This window comes from Hemitrygon akajei, unplaced genomic scaffold, assembly GCF_048418815.1.
Source record: "Hemitrygon akajei unplaced genomic scaffold, sHemAka1.3 Scf000111, whole genome shotgun sequence".
Taxonomy (NCBI): Eukaryota; Metazoa; Chordata; class Chondrichthyes; order Myliobatiformes; family Dasyatidae; genus Hemitrygon; species Hemitrygon akajei.
Window position 1 is genome coordinate 153,158 of NW_027331997.1, and position 26,721 is coordinate 179,878.

General features: G+C 51.2%; 1 long non-coding RNA gene across 1 annotated transcript in view; it reads right to left on the minus strand.

Annotated features, from left to right (window-relative positions):
• LOC140723386 (uncharacterized) overlaps positions 1-26,721 on the minus strand; it is a 72,009-nt gene that overhangs the window by 3,395 nt on the left and 41,893 nt on the right. The window lies entirely within an intron of this gene.

The following is a 26,721-nucleotide window of genomic DNA, read 5'->3' on the forward strand; positions in this document are numbered from 1 at the left end:
AAAATTTCTGGGGCCTCAATACCTGTTGAAAACTGCACCAGTTACCTTTCAACTTTTATTTTGGTAGGCACGTACAACCTCTACACCCTCAGAATTTCACTTCTGAAGAACTCCCTCTCACCAAATACTCCTTTGCCAGAAAACAGCCTGTCCCAATCCACACTTGTCAAATCCTTGAAAATACCATAAAAATTGATCTTTCTCCAATTTAGAATCTCGAGAGGTCCAGGCCTCTGTTTTTCCATATTTTCTTGGAATCTCATGGCATTATGATCACTAATTTCTGTCACCAGCCCTGATCATTTCCCAACAGCTTATTGCACACTTCTACACCGGATGTTTTACGTACTGATTAAGGAGCATTTGACAAACTCGACCCCATCTAGTCCTTTTACAGTATGGCAGTCCCAGTCAATATATGGAAAGTTAAAATCACTTACTATATCAACTTTTGTTACTTGGTGTAGTCTATGAACTCTCTACAAATTGGTTCCTCTAAATCCCTCAGACTGTTGGGTGCAACCAATTCCCAGTAATGCCTACGATATCATAATTCCTTGCCCTGGGCTCATCTGGCTTTCCTACGATGCTTCTTCCATCGTGATTTCCACAGCTCAACACATCCATCGCACCATGTTCAAGCATTTGATTGCTGACTGTATCTGAGGTCTGAACAACATCTGTCTGGTGTCAAGAAAACAACCTCTCCCTCAATGTCAGAAAAACCTCTGATGCTGAATTTTGCGGTGAGGATGCAGGAAAGGTTTTCTTCTGATGACTCTTACATGAAGGTCATATTTGTGCAGGTGTTGCTGCAGAGTAGAACAGCGCACCACCACCCCAGAGTCTGCTACATCTTCCTGAATGTTTTTTTTACATCAAACAGGGGTTTTGATTTGCCTTTCTAGCAATCCAATGAGTAGTTCTCTCATAAAATTTTCTTGGTCTTCCAGACATCAACTTGATCTCCACCGTTCCTGTTAACTGCCATTTCTTAATCACATTGCGAACTGAGTTAACGGCTACCTGAAAATGCTTTGCTATCTTCTTATAGCCTTCTCCTGCTTTGTGAGCATCAATTATTTTAAATTTCAGAGTGCCAGGCAGCTGCTTAGAGGAGCCCATGGCTGCTGATGGTTGGGACAAGGTTTGAGGGGTTAGGGTATTTATGAAGCTTTGCGATTTGCATAACCTGGCCTGTCCTAACGATGACTGTGAACAAGCCATAGCCCTAACAAGCTAACTCAGGCCTGAGACCTTGGTAAAAGTTATCTGAGAGCTCAAATCTCTTGGGGTGGCCAAACTTTTCCATGGTGCTCCTTTCCTTTTTCTCACTCGAAAATTGTACAAAACAGAAATAATACACTAAATTGCTTAAAATGTTGAAGAACGTTTCATCTTTAATTTTATGACTTTTGGAGACCAGTTCACCCTCTACTCACTTAACTATTCACAGTAACAGAAAGTTTGACCAGTGGTGCCCAGCCGTTTGCATACCACTGTACGGGATGAGGTGGAGAGCACGGGGTGTGATGGGAGAGAGGGGGAGGAGGAGGAGGACTGACAGAGAGTGAAGAGGGAGAATGTGAGTGGTGACTGGTAGATTTAGAGGGTGAGAAAGAGGGTCCAACAGTGTGGGATACGGGAGCCAGCAGTGAGAGTGTTTGGGAGAGTGGGGGTGGTGGAATGTAGGGAGAGAGATAGAGAGAGAGAAAGCTGGAAATGGAGGAGGTTACAGAGTGGTGGAGGTGACTGAGTGAGAGAGAAAAGTTTGATTGAGGTGAGAGGGTGCGTGAGAGAGGAGGAGATGGAGATGAGAAGGCAGAGGGTGATTGAGATTGAGAGTGAGGTGGCGGATGATAGGGGTAGGGACAGGGATTGTGGGATGGGAGAGAGAATGGAAAAGGAAGAGAAACAGAGTGGATAGAAGGGGAGAGAGTGTGAGAGAAATGAAGAGAGAGGCATGAGAGAGTGAGTAGGTGAAGAGAGACACAAGAGAGGAGTACTATTTGCTAACAGAGGAGTAGAGAGAGGTGAAAAAGGAGAGTGTGAGGAAAGGGGCGAAAGAGAGTGGGAGGCTGGTTGAGTAGCAGTATAACTGAGAGGGATAGGGAAGAGGGAAGGGAGAGGGAGAGAGGTGGTGAGGAAGCAAGGATGATTGAGAGGGGCGATGATAAGGAAGGGGTATGGGAGAGGCGAGACAGTGAGGGAGAGAGGGAGCAAGAAGGGAGGGCTGGAGTAGAGGGCCCTATGAGGAAGAGGGACTGTGAGGAGGGAGTGGTGAGGGACACGGGGTAAGTAGTCAGGGATGAGGGAGAAAGGTGAGAAGATGGTGTGTCTGATTAGAATTGTTAGACTAACTATTTATTCAGTCCCCTGTTGTAGGGTCATTAATCACATTCCATGCCCTGAGATTTATATCCGTCAGTGGGGAGTCTTAACACGTATGGCTCTGGTCTCCATATCCGACAGCGGCGAGTCTTAACGTGTATGGTTCTGGTCTCCATATCTGACAGCGAGGAGTCTTAATGCGTACGGTTCTGGTCTACATATCCGACAGTGGGGAGTCTTAATGCGTACGGTTCTGGTCTCCATATCCGACAGCGAGGAGTCTTAATGCGTACGGTGCTGGTCTCCATATCCGACAGCGGGGAGTCTTAACGTGTACGGTTCTGGTCTCCATATCCGACAGCGTGGAGTCTTAACGTGTACGGTTCTGGTCTCCATATCCGACAGCGGGGAGTATTAATGCGTACGGTTCTGGTCTACATATCTGACAGCGAGGAGTCTTAATGCGTACGGTTCTGTTCTACATATCCGACAGCGGGGAGTCTTAATGCGTACGGTTCTGGTCTCCATATCCGACAGCGGGGAGTCTTAACATGTACGGTTCTGGTCTCCATATCCGACAGCGAGGAGTCTTAATGCGTACGGTTCTGGTCTCCATATCCGACAGCGGGGAGTCTTAACGTGTACGGTTCTGGTCTACATATCTGACAGCGAGGAGTCTTAATGCGTACGGTTCTGGTCTACATATCCGACAGTGGGGAGTCTTAATGCGTACGGTTCTGGTCTACATATCCGACAGCGAGGAGTCTTAATGCGTACGGTTCTGGTCTCCATATCCGACAGCGGGGAGTCTTAACGTGTACGGTTCTGGTCTACATATCTGACAGCGAGGAGTCTTAACACGTACGGTTCTGGTCCCATATCCGACAGCGGGTAGTCTTAACGCGTACGGTTCTGGTCTCCATATCTGACAGCGAGGAGTCTTAACGCGGATGGTTCTGGTCTCCATATCCAACAGTGGGGAGTCTTAATGCGTACGGTTCTGGTCTCCATATCCAACAGTGGGGAGTCTTAATGCGTACGGTTCTGGTCTCCATATCCGACAGCGGGGAGTCTTAACGCGTATGGTTCTGGTCTCCATATCCGACAGCGGGGAGTCTTAACGCGTACGGTTCTGGTCTCCATATCCAACAGCGGGGAGTCTTAACGTGTACGGTTCTGGTCTACATATCCGACAGCGGGGAGTCTTAACGTGTACGGTTCTGGTCTACATATCTGACAGCGAGGAGTCTTAATGCGTACGGTTCTGGTCTACATAGCCGACAGTGGGGAGTCTTAATGCGTACGGTTCTGGTCTCCATATCCGACAGCGAGGAGTCTTAATGCGTACGGTTCTGGTCTCCATATCCAACAGCGGGGAGTCTTAACGTGTACGGTTCTGGTCTCCATATCCGACAGCGTGGAGTCTTAACGTGTACGGTTCTGGTCTCCATATCCGACAGTGGGGAGTATTAACGCGTACGGTTCTGGTCTACATATCTGACAGCGAGGAGTCTTAATGCGTACGGTTCTGTTCTACATATCCGACAGTGGGGAGTCTTAACGCGTACGGTTCTGGTCTCCATATCCGACAGCGGGGAGTCTTAACGCGTACGGTTCTGGTCTCCATATCCGACAGCGGGGAGTCTTAACGCGTACGGTTCTGGTTTACATATCTGACAGCGAGGAGTCTTAATGCGTACGGTTCTGTTCTACATATCCGACAGCGGGGAGTCTTAACGCGTACGGTTCTGGTCTCCATATCTGACAGCGGGGAGTCTTAACGTGTACGGTTCTGGTCTCCATATCCGACAGCGAGGACTCTTAATGCGTACGGTTCTGGTCTCCATATCCAACAGCGGGGAGTCTTAACGTGTACGGTTCTGGTCTCCATATCCGACAGCGGGGAGTCTTAACATGTACGGTTCTGGTCTCCATATCCGACAGTGGGGAGTATTAACGCGTACGGTTCTGGTCTACATATCTGACAGCGAGGAGTCTTAATGCGTACGGTTCTGTTCTACATATCCGACAGTGGGGAGTCTTAATGCGTACGGTTCTGGTCTCCATATCCGACAGCGGGGAGTCTTAACGTGTACGGTTCTGGTCTCCATATCCGACAGCGAGGAGTCTTAACACGTACGGTTCTGGTCTCCATATCCGACAGCGGGGAGTCTTAACGCGTACGGTTCTGGTCTCCATATCCGACAGCGAGGAGTCTTAACGTGTACGGTTCTGGTCTCCATATCCAACAGCGGGGAGTCTTAACGCGTATGGCTCTGGTCTCCATATCCAACAGCGGTGAGTCTTAACGTGTACGGTTCTGGTCTACATATCTGACAGCGAGGAGTCTTAATGCGTACGGTTCTGGTCTACATATCCGACAGTGGGGAGTCTTAACGCGTACGGTTCTGGTCTCCATATCCGACAGCGGGGAGTCTTAACGCGTATGGTTCTGGTCTCCATATCCGACAGCGGGGAGTCTTAACGCGTACGGTTCTGGTCTCCATATCCAACAGCGGGGAGTCTTAACGTGTACGGTTCTGGTCTACATATCCAACAGCGGGGAGTCTTAACGTGTACGGTTCTGGTCTACATATCTGACAGCGAGGAGTCTTAATGCGTACGGTTCTGGTCTACATATCCGACAGTGGGGAGTCTTAATGCGTACGGTTCTGGTCTCCATATCCGACAGCGAGGAGTCTTAATGCGTATGGTGCTGGTCTCCATATCCGACAGCGGGGAGTCTTAACGTGTACGGTTCTGGTCTCCATATCCGACAGCGTGGAGTCTTAACGTGTACGGTTCTGGTCTCCATATCCGACAGCGGGGAGTATTAATGCGTACGGTTCTGGTCTACATATCTGACAGCGAGGAGTCTTAATGCGTACGGTTCTGTACTACATATCCGACAGCGGGGAGTCTTAATGCGTACGGTTCTGGTCTCCATATCCGACAGCGGGGAGTCTTAACGCGTACGGTTCTGGTCTCCATATCCGACAGTGAGGAGTCTTAATGCGTACGGTTCTGGTCTCCATATCCGACAGCGGGGAGTCTTAACGTGTACGGTTCTGGTCTACATATCTGACAGCGAGGAGTCTTAATGCGTACGGTTCTGGTCTCCATATCCGACAGCGAGGAGTCTTAATGCGTACGGTTCTGGTCTCCATATCCGACAGCGGGGAGTCTTAACGTGTACGGTTCTGGTCTACATATCTGACAGCGAGGAGTCTTAACACGTACGGTTCTGGTCTCCATATCCGACAGCGGGTAGTCTTAACGCGTACGGTTCTGGACTCCATATCTGACAGCGAGGAGTCTTAACGCGGATGGTTCTGGTCTCCATATCCAACAGTGGGGAGTCTTAATGCGTACGGTTCTGGTCTCCATATCCAACAGTGGGGAGTCTTAATGCGTACGGTTCTGGTCTCCATATCCGACAGCGGGGAGTCTTAACGCGTATTGTTCTGGTCTCCATATCCGACAGCGGGGAGTCTTAACGCGTACGGTTCTGGTCTCCATATCCAACAGCGGGGAGTCTTAGCGTGTACGGTTCTGGTCTACATATCCGACAGCGGGGAGTCTTAACGTGTACGGTTCTGGTCTACATATCTGACAGCGAGGAGTCTTAATGCGTACGGTTCTGGTCTACATAGCCGACAGTGGGGAGTCTTAATGCGTACGGTTCTGGTCTCCATATCCGACAGCGAGGAGTCTTAATGCGTACGGTTCTGGTCTCCATATCCAACAGCGGGGAGTCTTAACGTGTACGGTTCTGGTCTCCATATCCGACAGCGGGGAGTCTTAACATGTACGGTTCTGGTCTCCATATCCGACAGCGGGGTGTATTAACGCGTACGGTTCTGGTCTACATATCTGACAGCGAGGAGTCTTAATGCGTACGGTTCTGTTCTACATATCCGACAGTGGGGAGTCTTAATGCGTACGGTTCTGGTCTCCATATCCGACAGCGGGGAGTCTTAACGTGTACGGTTCTGGTCTCCATATCCGACAGCGAGGAGTCTTAACACGTACGGTTCTGGTCTCCATATCCGACAGCGGGGAGTCTTAACGTGTACGGTTCTGGTCTCCATATCCGACAGCGGGGAGTATTAATGCGTACGGTTCTGGTCTACATATCTGACAGCGAGGAGTCTTAATGCGTACGGTTCTGTTCTACATATCCGACAGCGGGGAGTCTTAATGCGTACGGTTCTGGTCTCCATATCCGACAGCGGGGAGTCTTAACATGTACGGTTCTGGTCTCCATATCCGACAGCGAGGAGTCTTAATGCGTACGGTTCTGGTCTCCATATCCGACAGCGGGGAGTCTTAACGTGTACGGTTCTGGTCTACATATCTGACAGCGAGGAGTCTTAATGCGTACGGTTCTGGTCTACATATCCGACAGTGGGGAGTCTTAATGCGTACGGTTCTGGTCTACATATCCGACAGCGAGGAGTCTTAATGCGTACGGTTCTGGTCTCCATATCCGACAGCGGGGAGTCTTAACGTGTACGGTTCTGGTCTACATATCTGACAGCGAGGAGTCTTAACACGTACGGTTCTGGTCCCATATCCGACAGCGGGTAGTCTTAACGCGTACGGTTCTGGTCTCCATATCTGACAGCGAGGAGTCTTAACGCGGATGGTACTGGTCTCCATATCCAACAGTGGGGAGTCTTAATGCGTACGGTTCTGGTCTCCATATCCAACAGTGGGGAGTCTTAATGCGTACGGTTCTGGTCTCCATATCCGACAGCGGGGAGTCTTAACGCGTATGGTTCTGGTCTCCATATCCGACAGCGGGGAGTCTTAACGCGTACGGTTCTGGTCTCCATATCCAACAGCGGGGAGTCTTAACGTGTACGGTTCTGGTCTACATATCCGACAGCGGGGAGTCTTAACGTGTACGGTTCTGGTCTACATATCTGACAGCGAGGAGTCTTAATGCGTACGGTTCTGGTCTACATAGCCGACAGTGGGGAGTCTTAATGCGTACGGTTCTGGTCTCCATATCCGACAGCGAGGAGTCTTAATGCGTACGGTTCTGGTCTCCATATCCAACAGCGGGGAGTCTTAACGTGTACGGTTCTGGTCTCCATATCCGACAGCGTGGAGTCTTAACGTGTACGGTTCTGGTCTCCATATCCGACAGTGGGGAGTATTAACGCGTACGGTTCTGGTCTACATATCTGACAGCGAGGAGTCTTAATGCGTACGGTTCTGTTCTACATATCCGACAGTGGGGAGTCTTAACGCGTACGGTTCTGGTCTCCATATCCGACAGCGGGGAGTCTTAACGCGTACGGTTCTGGTCTCCATATCCGACAGCGGGGAGTCTTAACGCGTACGGTTCTGGTTTACATATCTGACAGCGAGGAGTCTTAATGCGTACGGTTCTGTTCTACATATCCGACAGCGGGGAGTCTTAACGCGTACGGTTCTGGTCTCCATATCTGACAGCGGGGAGTCTTAACGTGTACGGTTCTGGTCTCCATATCCGACAGCGAGGACTCTTAATGCGTACGGTTCTGGTCTCCATATCCAACAGCGGGGAGTCTTAACGTGTACGGTTCTGGTCTCCATATCCGACAGCGGGGAGTCTTAACATGTACGGTTCTGGTCTCCATATCCGACAGTGGGGAGTATTAACGCGTACGGTTCTGGTCTACATATCTGACAGCGAGGAGTCTTAATGCGTACGGTTCTGTTCTACATATCCGACAGTGGGGAGTCTTAATGCGTACGGTTCTGGTCTCCATATCCGACAGCGGGGAGTCTTAACGTGTACGGTTCTGGTCTCCATATCCGACAGCGAGGAGTCTTAACACGTACGGTTCTGGTCTCCATATCCGACAGCGGGGAGTCTTAACGCGTACGGTTCTGGTCTCCATATCCGACAGCGAGGAGTCTTAACGTGTACGGTTCTGGTCTCCATATCCAACAGCGGGGAGTCTTAACGCGTATGGCTCTGGTCTCCATATCCAACAGCGGTGAGTCTTAACGTGTACGGTTCTGGTCTACATATCTGACAGCGAGGAGTCTTAATGCGTACGGTTCTGGTCTACATATCCGACAGTGGGGAGTCTTAACGCGTACGGTTCTGGTCTCCATATCCGACAGCGGGGAGTCTTAACGCGTATGGTTCTGGTCTCCATATCCGACAGCGGGGAGTCTTAACGCGTACGGTTCTGGTCTCCATATCCAACAGCGGGGAGTCTTAACGTGTACGGTTCTGGTCTACATATCCAACAGCGGGGAGTCTTAACGTGTACGGTTCTGGTCTACATATCTGACAGCGAGGAGTCTTAATGCGTACGGTTCTGGTCTACATATCCGACAGTGGGGAGTCTTAATGCGTACGGTTCTGGTCTCCATATCCGACAGCGAGGAGTCTTAATGCGTATGGTGCTGGTCTCCATATCCGACAGCGGGGAGTCTTAACGTGTACGGTTCTGGTCTCCATATCCGACAGCGTGGAGTCTTAACGTGTACGGTTCTGGTCTCCATATCCGACAGCGGGGAGTATTAATGCGTACGGTTCTGGTCTACATATCTGACAGCGAGGAGTCTTAATGCGTACGGTTCTGTACTACATATCCGACAGCGGGGAGTCTTAATGCGTACGGTTCTGGTCTCCATATCCGACAGCGGGGAGTCTTAACGCGTACGGTTCTGGTCTCCATATCCGACAGTGAGGAGTCTTAATGCGTACGGTTCTGGTCTCCATATCCGACAGCGGGGAGTCTTAACGTGTACGGTTCTGGTCTACATATCTGACAGCGAGGAGTCTTAATGCGTACGGTTCTGGTCTCCATATCCGACAGCGAGGAGTCTTAATGCGTACGGTTCTGGTCTCCATATCCGACAGCGGGGAGTCTTAACGTGTACGGTTCTGGTCTACATATCTGACAGCGAGGAGTCTTAACACGTACGGTTCTGGTCTCCATATCCGACAGCGGGTAGTCTTAACGCGTACGGTTCTGGACTCCATATCTGACAGCGAGGAGTCTTAACGCGGATGGTTCTGGTCTCCATATCCAACAGTGGGGAGTCTTAATGCGTACGGTTCTGGTCTCCATATCCAACAGTGGGGAGTCTTAATGCGTACGGTTCTGGTCTCCATATCCGACAGCGGGGAGTCTTAACGCGTATTGTTCTGGTCTCCATATCCGACAGCGGGGAGTCTTAACGCGTACGGTTCTGGTCTCCATATCCAACAGCGGGGAGTCTTAGCGTGTACGGTTCTGGTCTACATATCCGACAGCGGGGAGTCTTAACGTGTACGGTTCTGGTCTACATATCTGACAGCGAGGAGTCTTAATGCGTACGGTTCTGGTCTACATAGCCGACAGTGGGGAGTCTTAATGCGTACGGTTCTGGTCTCCATATCCGACAGCGAGGAGTCTTAATGCGTACGGTTCTGGTCTCCATATCCAACAGCGGGGAGTCTTAACGTGTACGGTTCTGGTCTCCATATCCGACAGCGGGGAGTCTTAACATGTACGGTTCTGGTCTCCATATCCGACAGCGGGGTGTATTAACGCGTACGGTTCTGGTCTACATATCTGACAGCGAGGAGTCTTAATGCGTACGGTTCTGTTCTACATATCCGACAGTGGGGAGTCTTAATGCGTACGGTTCTGGTCTCCATATCCGACAGCGGGGAGTCTTAACGTGTACGGTTCTGGTCTCCATATCCGACAGCGAGGAGTCTTAACACGTACGGTTCTGGTCTCCATATCCGACAGCGGGGAGTCTTAACGTGTACGGTTCTGGTCTCCATATCCGACAGCGGGGAGTATTAATGCGTACGGTTCTGGTCTACATATCTGACAGCGAGGAGTCTTAATGCGTACGGTTCTGTTCTACATATCCGACAGCGGGGAGTCTTAATGCGTACGGTTCTGGTCTCCATATCCGACAGCGGGGAGTCTTAACATGTACGGTTCTGGTCTCCATATCCGACAGCGAGGAGTCTTAATGCGTACGGTTCTGGTCTCCATATCCGACAGCGGGGAGTCTTAACGTGTACGGTTCTGGTCTACATATCTGACAGCGAGGAGTCTTAATGCGTACGGTTCTGGTCTACATATCCGACAGTGGGGAGTCTTAATGCGTACGGTTCTGGTCTACATATCCGACAGCGAGGAGTCTTAATGCGTACGGTTCTGGTCTCCATATCCGACAGCGGGGAGTCTTAACGTGTACGGTTCTGGTCTACATATCTGACAGCGAGGAGTCTTAACACGTACGGTTCTGGTCCCATATCCGACAGCGGGTAGTCTTAACGCGTACGGTTCTGGTCTCCATATCTGACAGCGAGGAGTCTTAACGCGGATGGTACTGGTCTCCATATCCAACAGTGGGGAGTCTTAATGCGTACGGTTCTGGTCTCCATATCCAACAGTGGGGAGTCTTAATGCGTACGGTTCTGGTCTCCATATCCGACAGCGGGGAGTCTTAACGCGTATGGTTCTGGTCTCCATATCCGACAGCGGGGAGTCTTAACGCGTACGGTTCTGGTCTCCATATCCAACAGCGGGGAGTCTTAACGTGTACGGTTCTGGTCTACATATCCGACAGCGGGGAGTCTTAACGTGTACGGTTCTGGTCTACATATCTGACAGCGAGGAGTCTTAATGCGTACGGTTCTGGTCTACATAGCCGACAGTGGGGAGTCTTAATGCGTACGGTTCTGGTCTCCATATCCGACAGCGAGGAGTCTTAATGCGTACGGTTCTGGTCTCCATATCCAACAGCGGGGAGTCTTAACGTGTACGGTTCTGGTCTCCATATCCGACAGCGTGGAGTCTTAACGTGTACGGTTCTGGTCTCCATATCCGACAGTGGGGAGTATTAACGCGTACGGTTCTGGTCTACATATCTGACAGCGAGGAGTCTTAATGCGTACGGTTCTGTTCTACATATCCGACAGTGGGGAGTCTTAACGCGTACGGTTCTGGTCTCCATATCCGGCAGCGGGGAGTCTTAACGCGTACGGTTCTGGTCTCCATATCCGACAGCGGGGAGTCTTAACGCGTACGGTTCTGGTTTACATATCTGACAGCGAGGAGTCTTAATGCGTACGGTTCTGTTCTACATATCCGACAGCGGGGAGTCTTAACGCGTACGGTTCTGGTCTCCATATCTGACAGCGGGGAGTCTTAACGTGTACGGTTCTGGTCTCCATATCCGACAGCGAGGACTCTTAATGCGTACGGTTCTGGTCTCCATATCCAACAGCGGGGAGTCTTAACGTGTACGTTTCTGGTCTCCATATTCGACAGCGGGGAGTCTTAACATGTACGGTTCTGGTCTCCATATCCGACAGTGGGGAGTATTAACGCGTACGGTTCTGGTCTACATATCTGACAGCGAGGAGTCTTAATGCGTACGGTTCTGTTCTACATATCCGACAGTGGGGAGTCTTAATGCGTACGGTTCTGGTCTCCATATCCGACAGCGGGGAGTCTTAACGTGTACGGTTCTGGTCTCCATATCCGACAGCGAGGAGTCTTAACACGTACGGTTCTGGTCTCCATATCCGACAGCGGGGAGTCTTAACGCGTACGGTTCTGGTCTCCATATCCGACAGCGAGGAGTCTTAACGTGTACGGTTCTGGTCTCCATATCCAACAGCGGGGAGTCTTAACGCGTATGGCTCTGGTCTCCATATCCAACAGCGGTGAGTCTTAACGTGTACGGTTCTGGTCTACATATCTGACAGCGAGGAGTCTTAATGCGTACGGTTCTGGTCTACATATCCGACAGTGGGGAGTCTTAACGCGTACGGTTCTGGTCTCCATATCCGACAGCGGGGAGTCTTAACGCGTATGGTTCTGGTCTCCATATCCGACAGCGGGGAGTCTTAACGCGTACGGTTCTGGTCTCCATATCCAACAGCGGGGAGTCTTAACGTGTACGGTTCTGGTCTACATATCCAACAGCGGGGAGTCTTAACGTGTACGGTTCTGGTCTACATATCTGACAGCGAGGAGTCTTAATGCGTACGGTTCTGGTCTACATATCCGACAGTGGGGAGTCTTAATGCGTACGGTTCTGGTCTCCATATCCGACAGCGAGGAGTCATAATGCGTACGGTGCTGGTCTCCATATCCGACAGCGGGGAGTCTTAACGTGTACGGTTCTGGTCTCCATATCCGACAGCGTGGAGTCTTAACGTGTACGGTTCTGGTCTCCATATCCGACAGCGGGGAGTATTAATGCGTACGGTTCTGGTCTACATATCTGACAGCGAGGAGTCTTAATGCGTACGGTTCTGTACTACATATCCGACAGCGGGGAGTCTTAATGCGTACGGTTCTGGTCTCCATATCCGACAGCGGGGAGTCTTAACGCGTACGGTTCTGGTCTCCATATCCGACAGTGAGGAGTCTTAATGCGTACGGTTCTGGTCTCCATATCCGACAGCGGGGAGTCTTAACGTGTACGGTTCTGGTCTACATATCTGACAGCGAGGAGTCTTAATGCGTACGGTTCTGGTCTCCATATCCGACAGCGAGGAGTCTTAATGCGTACGGTTCTGGTCTCCATATCCGACAGCGGGGAGTCTTAACGTGTACGGTTCTGGTCTACATATCTGACAGCGAGGAGTCTTAACACGTACGGTTCTGGTCTCCATATCCGACAGCGGGTAGTCTTAACGCGTACGGTTCTGGACTCCATATCTGACAGCGAGGAGTCTTAACGCGGATGGTTCTGGTCTCCATATCCAACAGTGGGGAGTCTTAATGCGTACGGTTCTGGTCTCCATATCCAACAGTGGGGAGTCTTAATGCGTACGGTTCTGGTCTCCATATCCGACAGCGGGGAGTCTTAACGTGTATTGTTCTGGTCTCCATATCCGACAGCGGGGAGTCTTAACGCGTACGGTTCTGGTCTCCATATCCAACAGCGGGGAGTCTTAACGTGTACGGTTCTGGTCTACATATCCGACAGCGGGGAGTCTTAACGTGTACGGTTCTGGTCTACATATCTGACAGCGAGGAGTCTTAATGCGTACGGTTCTGGTCTACATAGCCGACAGTGGGGAGTCTTAATGCGTACGGTTCTGGTCTCCATATCCGACAGCGAGGAGTCTTAATGCGTACGGTTCTGGTCTCCATATCCAACAGCGGGGAGTCTTAACGTGTACGGTTCTGGTCTCCATATCCGACAGCGGGGAGTCTTAACATGTACGGTTCTGGTCTCCATATCCGACAGCGGGGTGTATTAACGCGTACGGTTCTGGTCTACATATCTGACAGCGAGGAGTCTTAATGCGTACGGTTCTGTTCTACATATCCGACAGTGGGGAGTCTTAATGCGTACGGTTCTGGTCTCCATATCCGACAGCGGGGAGTCTTAACGTGTACGGTTCTGGTCTCCATATCCGACAGCGAGGAGTCTTAACACGTACGGTTCTGGTCTCCATATCCGACAGCGGGGAGTCTTAACGTGTACGGTTCTGGTCTCCATATCCAACAGCGGGGAGTCTTAACGCGTATGGCTCTGGTCTCCATATCCAACAGCGGGGAGTCTTAACGTGTACGGTTCTGGTCTACATATCTGACAGCGAGGAGTCTTAATGCGTACGGTTCTGGTCTACATAGCCGACAGTGGGGAGTCTTAATGCGTACGGTTCTGGTCTCCATATCCGACAGCGAGGAGTCTTAATGCGTACGGTTCTGGTCTCCATATCCAACAGCGGGGAGTCTTAACGTGTACGGTTCTGGTCTCCATATCCGACAGCGTGGAGTCTTAACGTGTACGGTTCTGGTCTCCATATCCGACAGTGGGGAGTATTAACGCGTACGGTTCTGGTCTACATATCTGACAGCGAGGAGTCTTAATGCGTACGGTTCTGTTCTACATATCCGACAGTGGGGAGTCTTAACGCGTACGGTTCTGGTCTCCATATCCGACAGCGGGGAGTCTTAACGCGTACGGTTCTGGTCTCCATATCCGACAGCGGGGAGTCTTAACGCGTACGGTTCTGGTTTACATATCTGACAGCGAGGAGTCTTAATGCGTACGGTTCTGTTCTACATATCCGACAGCGGGGAGTCTTAACGCGTACGGTTCTGGTCTCCATATCTGACAGCGGGGAGTCTTAACGTGTACGGTTCTGGTCTCCATATCCGACAGCGAGGACTCTTAATGCGTACGGTTCTGGTCTCCATATCCAACAGCGGGGAGTCTTAACGTGTACGGTTCTGGTCTCCATATCCGACAGCGGGGAGTCTTAACATGTACGGTTCTGGTCTCCATATCCGACAGTGGGGAGTATTAACGCGTACGGTTCTGGTCTACATATCTGACAGCGAGGAGTCTTAATGCGTACGGTTCTGTTCTACATATCCGACAGTGGGGAGTCTTAATGCGTACGGTTCTGGTCTCCATATCCGACAGCGGGGAGTCTTAACGTGTACGGTTCTGGTCTCCATATCCGACAGCGAGGAGTCTTAACACGTACGGTTCTGGTCTCCATATCCGACAGCGGGGAGTCTTAACGCGTACGGTTCTGGTCTCCATATCCGACAGCGAGGAGTCTTAACGTGTACGGTTCTGGTCTCCATATCCAACAGCGGGGAGTCTTAACGCGTATGGCTCTGGTCTCCATATCCAACAGCGGTGAGTCTTAACGTGTACGGTTCTGGTCTACATATCTGACAGCGAGGAGTCTTAATGCGTACGGTTCTGGTCTACATATCCGACAGTGGGGAGTCTTAACGCGTACGGTTCTGGTCTCCATATCCGACAGCGGGGAGTCTTAACGCGTATGGTTCTGGTCTCCATATCCGACAGCGGGGAGTCTTAACGCGTACGGTTCTGGTCTCCATATCCAACAGCGGGGAGTCTTAACGTGTACGGTTCTGGTCTACATATCCGACAGCGGGGAGTCTTAACGTGTACGGTTCTGGTCTTCATATCTGACAGCGAGGAGTCTTAATGCGTACGGTTCTGGTCTACATATCCGACAGTGGGGAGTCTTAATGCGTACGGTTCTGGTCTCCATATCCGACAGCGAGGAGTCTTAATGCGTATGGTGCTGGTCTCCATATCCGACAGCGGGGAGTCTTAACGTGTACGGTTCTGGTCTCCATATCCGACAGCGTGGAGTCTTAACGTGTACGGTTCTGGTCTCCATATCCGACAGCGGGGAGTATTAATGCGTACGGTTCTGGTCTACATATCTGACAGCGAGGAGTCTTAATGCGTACGGTTCTGTACTACATATCCGACAGCGGGGAGTCTTAATGCGTACGGTTCTGGTCTCCATATCCGACAGCGGGGAGTCTTAACGCGTACGGTTCTGGTCTCCATATCCGACAGTGAGGAGTCTTAATGCGTACGGTTCTGGTCTCCATATCCGACAGCGGGGAGTCTTAACGTGTACGGTTCTGGTCTACATATCTGACAGCGAGGAGTCTTAATGCGTACGGTTCTGGTCTCCATATCCGACAGCGAGGAGTCTTAATGCGTACGGTTCTGGTCTCCATATCCGACAGCGGGGAGTCTTAACGTGTACGGTTCTGGTCTACATATCTGACAGCGAGGAGTCTTAACACGTACGGTTCTGGTCTCCATATCCGACAGCGGGTAGTCTTAACGCGTACGGTTCTGGACTCCATATCTGACAGCGAGGAGTCTTAACGCGGATGGTTCTGGTCTCCATATCCAACAGTGGGGAGTCTTAATGCGTACGGTTCTGGTCTCCATATCCAACAGTGGGGAGTCTTAATGCGTACGGTTCTGGTCTCCATATCCGACAGCGGGGAGTCTTAACGCGTATTGTTCTGGTCTCCATATCCGACAGCGGGGAGTCTTAACGCGTACGGTTCTGGTCTCCATATCCAACAGCGGGGAGTCTTAACGTGTACGGTTCTGGTCTACATATCCGACAGCGGGGAGTCTTAACGTGTACGGTTCTGGTCTACATATCTGACAGCGAGGAGTCTTAATGCGTACGGTTCTGGTCTACATAGCCGACAGTGGGGAGTCTTAATGCGTACGGTTCTGGTCTCCATATCCGACAGCGAGGAGTCTTAATGCGTACGGTTCTGGTCTCCATATCCAACAGCGGGGAGTCTTAACGTGTACGGTTCTGGTCTCCATATCCGACAGCGGGGAGTCTTAACATGTACGGTTCTGGTCTCCATATCCGACAGCGGGGTGTATTAACGCGTACGGTTCTGGTCTACATATCTGACAGCGAGGAGTCTTAATGCGTACGGTTCTGTTCTACATATCCGACAGTGGGGAGTCTTAATGCGTACGGTTCTGGTCTCCATATCCGACAGCGGGGAGTCTTAACGTGTACGGTTCTGGTCTCCATATCCGACAGCGAGGAGTCTTAACACGTACGGTTCTGGTCTCCATATCCGACAGCGGGGAGTCTTAACGTGTACGGTTCTGGTCTCCATATCCGACAGCGGGGAGTATTAATGCGTACGGTTCTGGTCTACATATCTGACAGCGAGGAGTCTTAATGCGTACGGTTCTGTTCTACATATCCGACAGCGGGGAGTCTTAATGCGTACGGTTCTGGTCTCCATATCCGACAGCGGGGAGTCTTAACATGTACGGTTCTGGTCTCCATATCCGACAGCGAGGAGTCTTAATGCGTACGGTTCTGGTCTCCATATCCGACAGCGGGGAGTCTTAACGTGTACGGTTCTGGTCTACATATCTGACAGCGAGGAGTCTTAATGCGTACGGTTCTGGTCTACATATCCGACAGTGGGGAGTCTTAATGCGTACGGTTCTGGTCTACATATCCGACAGCGAGGAGTCTTAATGCGTACGGTTCTGGTCTCCATATCCGACAGCGGGGAGTCTTAACGTGTACGGTTCTGGTCTACATATCTGACAGCGAGGAGTCTTAACACGTACGGTTCTGGTCCCATATCCGACAGCGGGTAGTCTTAACGCGTACGGTTCTGGTCTCCATATCTGACAGCGAGGAGTCTTAACGCGGATGGTACTGGTCTCCATATCCAACAGTGGGGAGTCTTAATGCGTACGGTTCTGGTCTCCATATCCAACAGTGGGGAGTCTTAATGCGTACGGTTCTGGTCTCCATATCCGACAGCGGGGAGTCTTAACGCGTATGGTTCTGGTCTCCATATCCGACAGCGGGGAGTCTTAACGCGTACGGTTCTGGTCTCCATATCCAACAGCGGGGAGTCTTAACGTGTACGGTTCTGGTCTACATATCCGACAGCGGGGAGTCTTAACGTGTACGGTTCTGGTCTACATATCTGACAGCGAGGAGTCTTAATGCGTACGGTTCTGGTCTACATAGCCGACAGTGGGGAGTCTTAATGCGTACGGTTCTGGTCTCCATATCCGACAGCGAGGAGTCTTAATGCGTACGGTTCTGGTCTCCATATCCAACAGCGGGGAGTCTTAACGTGTACGGTTCTGGTCTCCATATCCGACAGCGTGGAGTCTTAACGTGTACGGTTCTGGTCTCCATATCCGACAGTGGGGAGTATTAACGCGTACGGTTCTGGTCTACATATCTGACAGCGAGGAGTCTTAATGCGTACGGTTCTGTTCTACATATCCGACAGTGGGGAGTCTTAACGCGTACGGTTCTGGTCTCCATATCCGACAGCGGGGAGTCTTAACGCGTACGGTTCTGGTCTCCATATCCGACAGCGGGGAGTCTTAACGCGTACGGTTCTGGTTTACATATCTGACAGCGAGGAGTCTTAATGCGTACGGTTCTGTTCTACATATCCGACAGCGGGGAGTCTTAACGCGTACGGTTCTGGTCTCCATATCTGACAGCGGGGAGTCTTAACGTGTACGGTTCTGGTCTCCATATCCGACAGCGAGGACTCTTAATGCGTACGGTTCTGGTCTCCATATCCAACAGCGGGGAGTCTTAACGTGTACGTTTCTGGTCTCCATATCCGACAGCGGGGAGTCTTAACGCGTATGGTTCTGGTCTCCATATCCGACAGCGGGGAGTCTTAACGCGTACGGTTCTGGTCTCCATATCCAACAGCGGGGAGTCTTAACGTGTACGGTTCTGGTCTACATATCCGACAGCGGGGAGTCTTAACGTGTACGGTTCTGGTCTACATATCTGACAGCGAGGAGTCTTAATGCGTACGGTTCTGGTCTACATAGCCGACAGTGGGGAGTCTTAATGCGTACGGTTCTGGTCTCCATATCCGACAGCGAGGAGTCTTAATGCGTACGGTTCTGGTCTCCATATCCAACAGCGGGGAGTCTTAACGTATACGGTTCTGGTCTCCATATCCGACAGCGTGGAGTCTTAACGTGTACGGTTCTGGTCTCCATATCCGACAGTGGGGAGTATTAACGCGTACGGTTCTGGTCTACATATCTGACAGCGAGGAGTCTTAATGCGTACGGTTCTGTTCTACATATCCGACAGTGGGGAGTCTTAACGCGTACGGTTCTGGTCTCCATATCCGACAGCGGGGAGTCTTAACGCGTACGGTTCTGGTCTCCATATCCGACAGCGGGGAGTCTTAACGCGTACGGTTCTGGTTTACATATCTGACAGCGAGGAGTCTTAATGCGTACGGTTCTGTTCTACATATCCGACAGCGGGGAGTCTTAACGCGTACGGTTCTGGTCTCCATATCTGACAGCGGGGAGTCTTAACGTGTACGGTTCTGGTCTCCATATCCGACAGCGAGGACTCTTAATGCGTACGGTTCTGGTCTCCATATCCAACAGCGGGGAGTCTTAACGTGTACGTTTCTGGTCTCCATATCCGACAGCGGGGAGTCTTAACATGTACGGTTCTGGTCTCCATATCCGACAGTGGGGAGTATTAACGCGTACGGTTCTGGTCTACATATCTGACAGCGAGGAGTCTTAATGCGTACGGTTCTGTTCTACATATCCGACAGTGGGGAGTCTTAATGCGTACGGTTCTGGTCTCCATATCCGACAGCGGGGAGTCTTAACGTGTACGGTTCTGGTCTCCATATCCGACAGCGAGGAGTCTTAACACGTACGGTTCTGGTCTCCATATCCGACAGCGGGGAGTCTTAACGCGTACGGTTCTGGTCTCCATATCCGACAGCGAGGAGTCTTAACGTGTACGGTTCTGGTCTCCATATCCAACAGCGGGGAGTCTTAACGCGTATGGCTCTGGTCTCCATATCCAACAGCGGTGAGTCTTAACGTGTACGGTTCTGGTCTACATATCTGACAGCGAGGAGTCTTAATGCGTACGGTTCTGGTCTACATATCCGACAGTGGGGAGTCTTAACGCGTACGGTTCTGGTCTCCATATCCGACAGCGGGGAGTCTTAACGCGTATGGTTCTGGTCTCCATATCCGACAGCGGGGAGTCTTAACGCGTACGGTTCTGGTCTCCATATCCAACAGCGGGGAGTCTTAACGTGTACGGTTCTGGTCTACATATCCAACAGCGGGGAGTCTTAACGTGTACGGTTCTGGTCTACATATCTGACAGCGAGGAGTCTTAATGCGTACGGTTCTGGTCTACATATCCGACAGTGGGGAGTCTTAATGCGTACGGTTCTGGTCTCCATATCCGACAGCGAGGAGTCTTAATGCGTACGGTGCTGGTCTCCATATCCGACAGCGGGGAGTCTTAACGTGTACGGTTCTGGTCTCCATATCCGACAGCGTGGAGTCTTAACGTGTACGGTTCTGGTCTCCATATCCGACAGCGGGGAGTATTAATGCGTACGGTTCTGGTCTACATATCTGACAGCGAGGAGTCTTAATGCGTACGGTTCTGTACTACATATCCGACAGCGGGGAGTCTTAATGCGTACGGTTCTGGTCTCCATATCCGACAGCGGGGAGTCTTAACGCGTACGGTTCTGGTCTCCATATCCGACAGTGAGGAGTCTTAATGCGTACGGTTCTGGTCTCCATATCCGACAGCGGGGAGTCTTAACGTGTACGGTTCTGGTCTACATATCTGACAGCGAGGAGTCTTAATGCGTACGGTTCTGGTCTCCATATCCGACAGCGAGGAGTCTTAATGCGTACGGTTCTGGTCTCCATATCCGACAGCGGGGAGTCTTAACGTGTACGGTTCTGGTCTACATATCTGACAGCGAGGAGTCTTAACACGTACGGTTCTGGTCTCCATATCCGACAGCGGGTAGTCTTAACGCGTACGGTTCTGGACTCCATATCTGACAGCGAGGAGTCTTAACGCGGATGGTTCTGGTCTCCATATCCAACAGTGGGGAGTCTTAATGCGTACGGTTCTGGTCTCCATATCCAACAGTGGGGAGTCTTAATGCGTACGGTTCTGGTCTCCATATCCGACAGCGGGGAGTCTTAACGCGTATTGTTCTGGTCTCCATATCCGACAGCGGGGAGTCTTAACGCGTACGGTTCTGGTCTCCATATCCAACAGCGGGGAGTCTTAACGTGTACGGTTCTGGTCTACATATCCGACAGCGGGGAGTCTTAACGTGTACGGTTCTGGTCTACATATCTGACAGCGAGGAGTCTTAATGCGTACGGTTCTGGTCTACATAGCCGACAGTGGGGAGTCTTAATGCGTACGGTTCTGGTCTCCATATCCGACAGCGAGGAGTCTTAATGCGTACGGTTCTGGTCTCCATATCCAACAGCGGGGAGTCTTAACGTGTACGGTTCTGGTCTCCATATCCGACAGCGGGGAGTCTTAACATGTACGGTTCTGGTCTCCATATCCGACAGCGTGGTGTATTAACGCGTACGGTTCTGGTCTACATATCTGACAGCGAGGAGTCTTAATGCGTACGGTTCTGTTCTACATATCCGACAGTGGGGAGTCTTAATGCGTACGGTTCTGGTCTCCATATCCGACAGCGGGGAGTCTTAACGTGTACGGTTCTGGTCTCCATATCCGACAGCGAGGAGTCTTAACACGTACGGTTCTGGTCTCCATATCCGACAGCGGGGAGTCTTAACGTGTACGGTTCTGGTCTCCATATCCAACAGCGGGGAGTCTTAACGCGTATGGCTCTGGTCTCCATATCCAACAGCGGGGAGTCTTAACGTGTACGGTTCTGGTCTACATATCTGACAGCGAGGAGTCTTAATGCGTACGGTTCTGGTCTACATAGCCGACACTGGGGAGTCTTAATGCGTACGGTTCTGGTCTCCATATCCGACAGCGAGGAGTCTTAATGCGTACGGTTCTGGTCTCCATATCCATCAGCGGGGAGTCTTAACGTGTACGGTTCTGGTCTCCATATCCGACAGCGTGGAGTCTTAACGTGTACGGTTCTGGTCTCCATATCCGACAGTGGGGAGTATTAACGCGTACGGTTCTGGTCTACATATCTGACAGCGAGGAGTCTTAATGCGTACGGTTCTGTTCTACATATCCGACAGTGGGGAGTCTTAACGCGTACGGTTCTGGTCTCCATATCCGACAGCGGGGAGTCTTAACGCGTACGGTTCTGGTCTCCATATCCGACAGCGGGGAGTCTTAACGCGTACGGTTCTGGTTTACATATCTGACAGCGAGGAGTCTTAATGCGTACGGTTCTGTTCTACATATCCGACAGCGGGGAGTCTTAACGCGTACGGTTCTGGTCTCCATATCTGACAGCGGGGAGTCTTAACGTGTACGGTTCTGGTCTCCATATCCGACAGCGAGGACTCTTAATGCGTACGGTTCTGGTCTCCATATCCAACAGCGGGGAGTCTTAACGTGTACGGTTCTGGTCTCCATATCCGACAGCGGGGAGTCTTAACATGTACGGTTCTGGTCTCCATATCCGACAGTGGGGAGTATTAACGCGTACGGTTCTGGTCTACATATCTGACAGCGAGGAGTCTTAATGCGTACGGTTCTGTTCTACATATCCGACAGTGGGGAGTCTTAATGCGTACGGTTCTGGTCTCCATATCCGACAGCGGGGAGTCTTAACGTGTACGGTTCTGGTCTCCATATCCGACAGCGAGGAGTCTTAACACGTACGGTTCTGGTCTCCATATCCGACAGCGGGGAGTCTTAACGCGTACGGTTCTGGTCTCCATATCCGACAGCGAGGAGTCTTAACGTGTACGGTTCTGGTCTCCATATCCAACAGCGGGGAGTCTTAACGCGTATGGCTCTGGTCTCCATATCCAACAGCGGTGAGTCTTAACGTGTACGGTTCTGGTCTACATATCTGACAGCGAGGAGTCTTAATGCGTACGGTTCTGGTCTACATATCCGACAGTGGGGAGTCTTAACGCGTACGGTTCTGGTCTCCATATCCGACAGCGGGGAGTCTTAACGCGTATGGTTCTGGTCTCCATATCCGACAGCGGGGAGTCTTAACGCGTACGGTTCTGGTCTCCATATCCAACAGCGGGGAGTCTTAACGTGTACGGTTCTGGTCTACATATCCAACCGCGGGGAGTCTTAACGTGTACGGTTCTGGTCTACATATCTGACAGCGAGGAGTCTTAATGCGTACGGTTCTGGTCTACATATCCGACAGTGGGGAGTCTTAATGCGTACGGTTCTGGTCTCCATATCCGACAGCGAGGAGTCTTAATGCGTATGGTGCTGGTCTCCATATCCGACAGCGGGGAGTCTTAACGTGTACGGTTCTGGTCTACATATCTGACAGCGAGGAGTCTTAATGCGTACGGTTCTGTACTACATATCCGACAGCGGGGAGTCTTAATGCGTACGGTTCTGGTCTCCATATCCGACAGCGGGGAGTCTTAACGCGTACGGTTCTGGTCTCCATATCCGACAGTGAGGAGTCTTAATGCGTACGGTTCTGGTCTCCATATCCGACAGCGGGGAGTCTTAACGTGTACGGTTCTGGTCTACATATCTGACAGCGAGGAGTCTTAATGCGTACGGTTCTGGTCTCCATATCCGACAGCGAGGAGTCTTAATGCGTACGGTTCTGGTCTCCATATCCGACAGCGGGGAGTCTTAACGTGTACGGTTCTGGTCTACATATCTGACAGCGAGGAGTCTTAACACGTACGGTTCTGGTCTCCATATCCGACAGCGGGTAGTCTTAACGCGTACGGTTCTGGACTCCATATCTGACAGCGAGGAGTCTTAACGCGGATGGTTCTGGTCTCCATATCCAACAGTGGGGAGTCTTAATGCGTACGGTTCTGGTCTCCATATCCAACAGTGGGGAGTCTTAATGCGTACGGTTCTGGTCTCCATATCCGACAGCAGGGAGTCTTAACGCGTATTGTTCTGGTCTCCATATCCGACAGCGGGGAGTCTTAACGCGTACGGTTCTGGTCTCCATATCCAACAGCGGGGAGTCTTAACGTGTACGGTTCTGGTCTACATATCCGACAGCGGGGAGTCTTAACGTGTACGGTTCTGGTCTACATATCTGACAGCGAGGAGTCTTAATGCGTACGGTTCTGGTCTACATAGCCGACAGTGGGGAGTCTTAATGCGTACGGTTCTGGTCTCCATATCCGACAGCGAGGAGTCTAAATGCGTACGGTTCTGGTCTCCATATCCAACAGCGGGGAGTCTTAACGTGTACGGTTCTGGTCTCCATATCCGACAGCGGGGAGTCTTAACATGTACGGTTCTGGTCTCCATATCCGACAGCGGGGTGTATTAACGCGTACGGTTCTGGTCTACATATCTGACAGCGAGGAGTCTTAATGCGTACGGTTCTGTTCTACATATCCGACAGTGGGGAGTCTTAATGCGTACGGTTCTGGTCTCCATATCCGACAGCGGGGAGTCTTAACGTGTACGGTTCTGGTCTCCATATCCGACAGCGAGGAGTCTTAACACGTACGGTTCTGTTCTCCATATCCGACAGCGGGGAGTCTTAACGTGTACGGTTCTGGTCTCCATATCCGACAGCGGGGAGTATTAATGCGTACGGTTCTGGTCTACATATCTGACAGCGAGGAGTCTTAATGCGTACGGTTCTGTTCTACATATCCGACAGCGGGGAGTCTTAATGCGTACGGTTCTGGTCTCCATATCCGACAGCGGGGAGTCTTAACATGTACGGTTCTGGTCTCCATATCCGACAGCGAGGAGTCTTAATGCGTACGGTTCTGGTCTCCATATCCGACAGCGGGGAGTCTTAACGTGTACGGTTCTGGTCTACATATCTGACAGCGAGGAGTCTTAATGCGTACGGTTCTGGTCTACATATCCGACAGTGGGGAGTCTTAATGCGTACGGTTCTGGTCTACATATCCGACAGCGAGGAGTCTTAATGCGTACGGTTCTGGTCTCCATATCCGACAGCGGGGAGTCTTAACGTGTACGGTTCTGGTCTACATATCTGACAGCGAGGAGTCTTAACACGTACGGTTCTGGTCCCATATCCGACAGCGGGTAGTCTTAACGCGTACGGTTCTGGTCTCCATATCTGACAGCGAGGAGTCTTAACGCGGATGGTACTGGTCTCCATATCCAACAGTGGGGAGTCTTAATGCGTACGGTTCTGGTCTCCATATCCAACAGTGGGGAGTCTTAATGCGTACGGTTCTGGTCTCCATATCCGACAGCGGGGAGTCTTAACGCGTATGGTTCTGGTCTCCATATCCGACAGCGGGGAGTCTTAACGCGTACGGTTCTGGTCTCCATATCCAACAGCGGGGAGTCTTAACGTGTACGGTTCTGGTCTACATATCCGACAGCGGGGAGTCTTAACGTGTACGGTTCTGGTCTACATATCTGACAGCGAGGAGTCTTAATGCGTACGGTTCTGGTCTACATAGCCGACAGTGGGGAGTCTTAATGCGTACGGTTCTGGTCTCCATATCCGACAGCGAGGAGTCTTAATGCGTACGGTTCTGGTCTCCATATCCAACAGCGGGGAGTCTTAACGTGTACGGTTCTGGTCTCCATATCCGACAGCGTGGAGTCTTAACGTGTACGGTTCTGGTCTCCATATCCGACAGTGGGGAGTATTAACGCGTACGGTTCTGGTCTACATATCTGACAGCGAGGAGTCTTAATGCGTACGGTTCTGTTCTACATATCCGACAGTGGGGAGTCTTAACGCGTACGGTTCTGGTCTCCATATCCGACAGCGGGGAGTCTTAACGCGTACGGTTCTGGTCTCCATATCCGACAGCGGGGAGTCTTAACGCGTACGGTTCTGGTTTACATATCTGACAGCGAGGAGTCTTAATGCGTACGGTTCTGTTCTACATATCCGACAGCGGGGAGTCTTAACGCGTACGGTTCTGGTCTCCATATCTGACAGCGGGGAGTCTTAACGTGTACGGTTCTGGTCTCCATATCCGACAGCGAGGACTCTTAATGCGTACGGTTCTGGTCTCCATATCCAACAGCGGGGAGTCTTAACGTGTACGTTTCTGGTCTCCATATCCGACAGCGGGGAGTCTTAACATGTACGGTTCTGGTCTCCATATCCGACAGTGGGGAGTATTAACGCGTACGGTTCTGGTCTACATATCTGACAGCGAGGAGTCTTAATGCGTACGGTTCTGTTCTACATATCCGACAGTGGGGAGTCTTAATGCGTACGGTTCTGGTCTCCATATCCGACAGCGGGGAGTCTTAACGTGTACGGTTCTGGTCTACATATCCGACAGCGAGGAGTCTTAACACGTACGGTTCTGGTCTCCATATCCGACAGCGGGGAGTCTTAACGCGTACGGTTCTGGTCTCCATATCCGACAGCGAGGAGTCTTAACGTGTACGGTTCTGGTCTCCATATCCAACAGCGGGGAGTCTTAACGCGTATGGCTCTGGTCTCCATATCCAACAGCGGTGAGTCTTAACGTGTACGGTTCTGGTCTACATATCTGACAGCGAGGAGTCTTAATGCGTACGGTTCTGGTCTACATATCCGACAGTGGGGAGTCTTAACGCGTACGGTTCTGGTCTCCATATCCGACAGCGGGGAGTCTTAACGCGTATGGTTCTGGTCTCCATATCCGACAGCGGGGAGTCTTAACGCGTACGGTTCTGGTCTCCATATCCAACAGCGGGGAGTCTTAACGTGTACGGTTCTGGTCTACATATCCAACAGCGGGGAGTCTTAACGTGTACGGTTCTGGTCTACATATCTGACAGCGAGGAGTCTTAATGCGTACGGTTCTGGTCTACATATCCGACAGTGGGGAGTCTTAATGCGTACGGTTCTGGTCTCCATATCCGACAGCGAGGAGTCTTAATGCGTACGGTGCTGGTCTCCATATCCGACAGCGGGGAGTCTTAACGTGTACGGTTCTGGTCTCCATATCCGACAGCGTGGAGTCTTAACGTGTACGGTTCTGGTCTCCATATCCGACAGCGGGGAGTATTAATGCGTACGGTTCTGGTCTACATATCTGACAGCGAGGAGTCTTAATGCGTACGGTTCTGTACTACATATCCGACAGCGGGGAGTCTTAATGCGTACGGTTCTGGTCTCCATATCCGACAGCGGGGAGTCT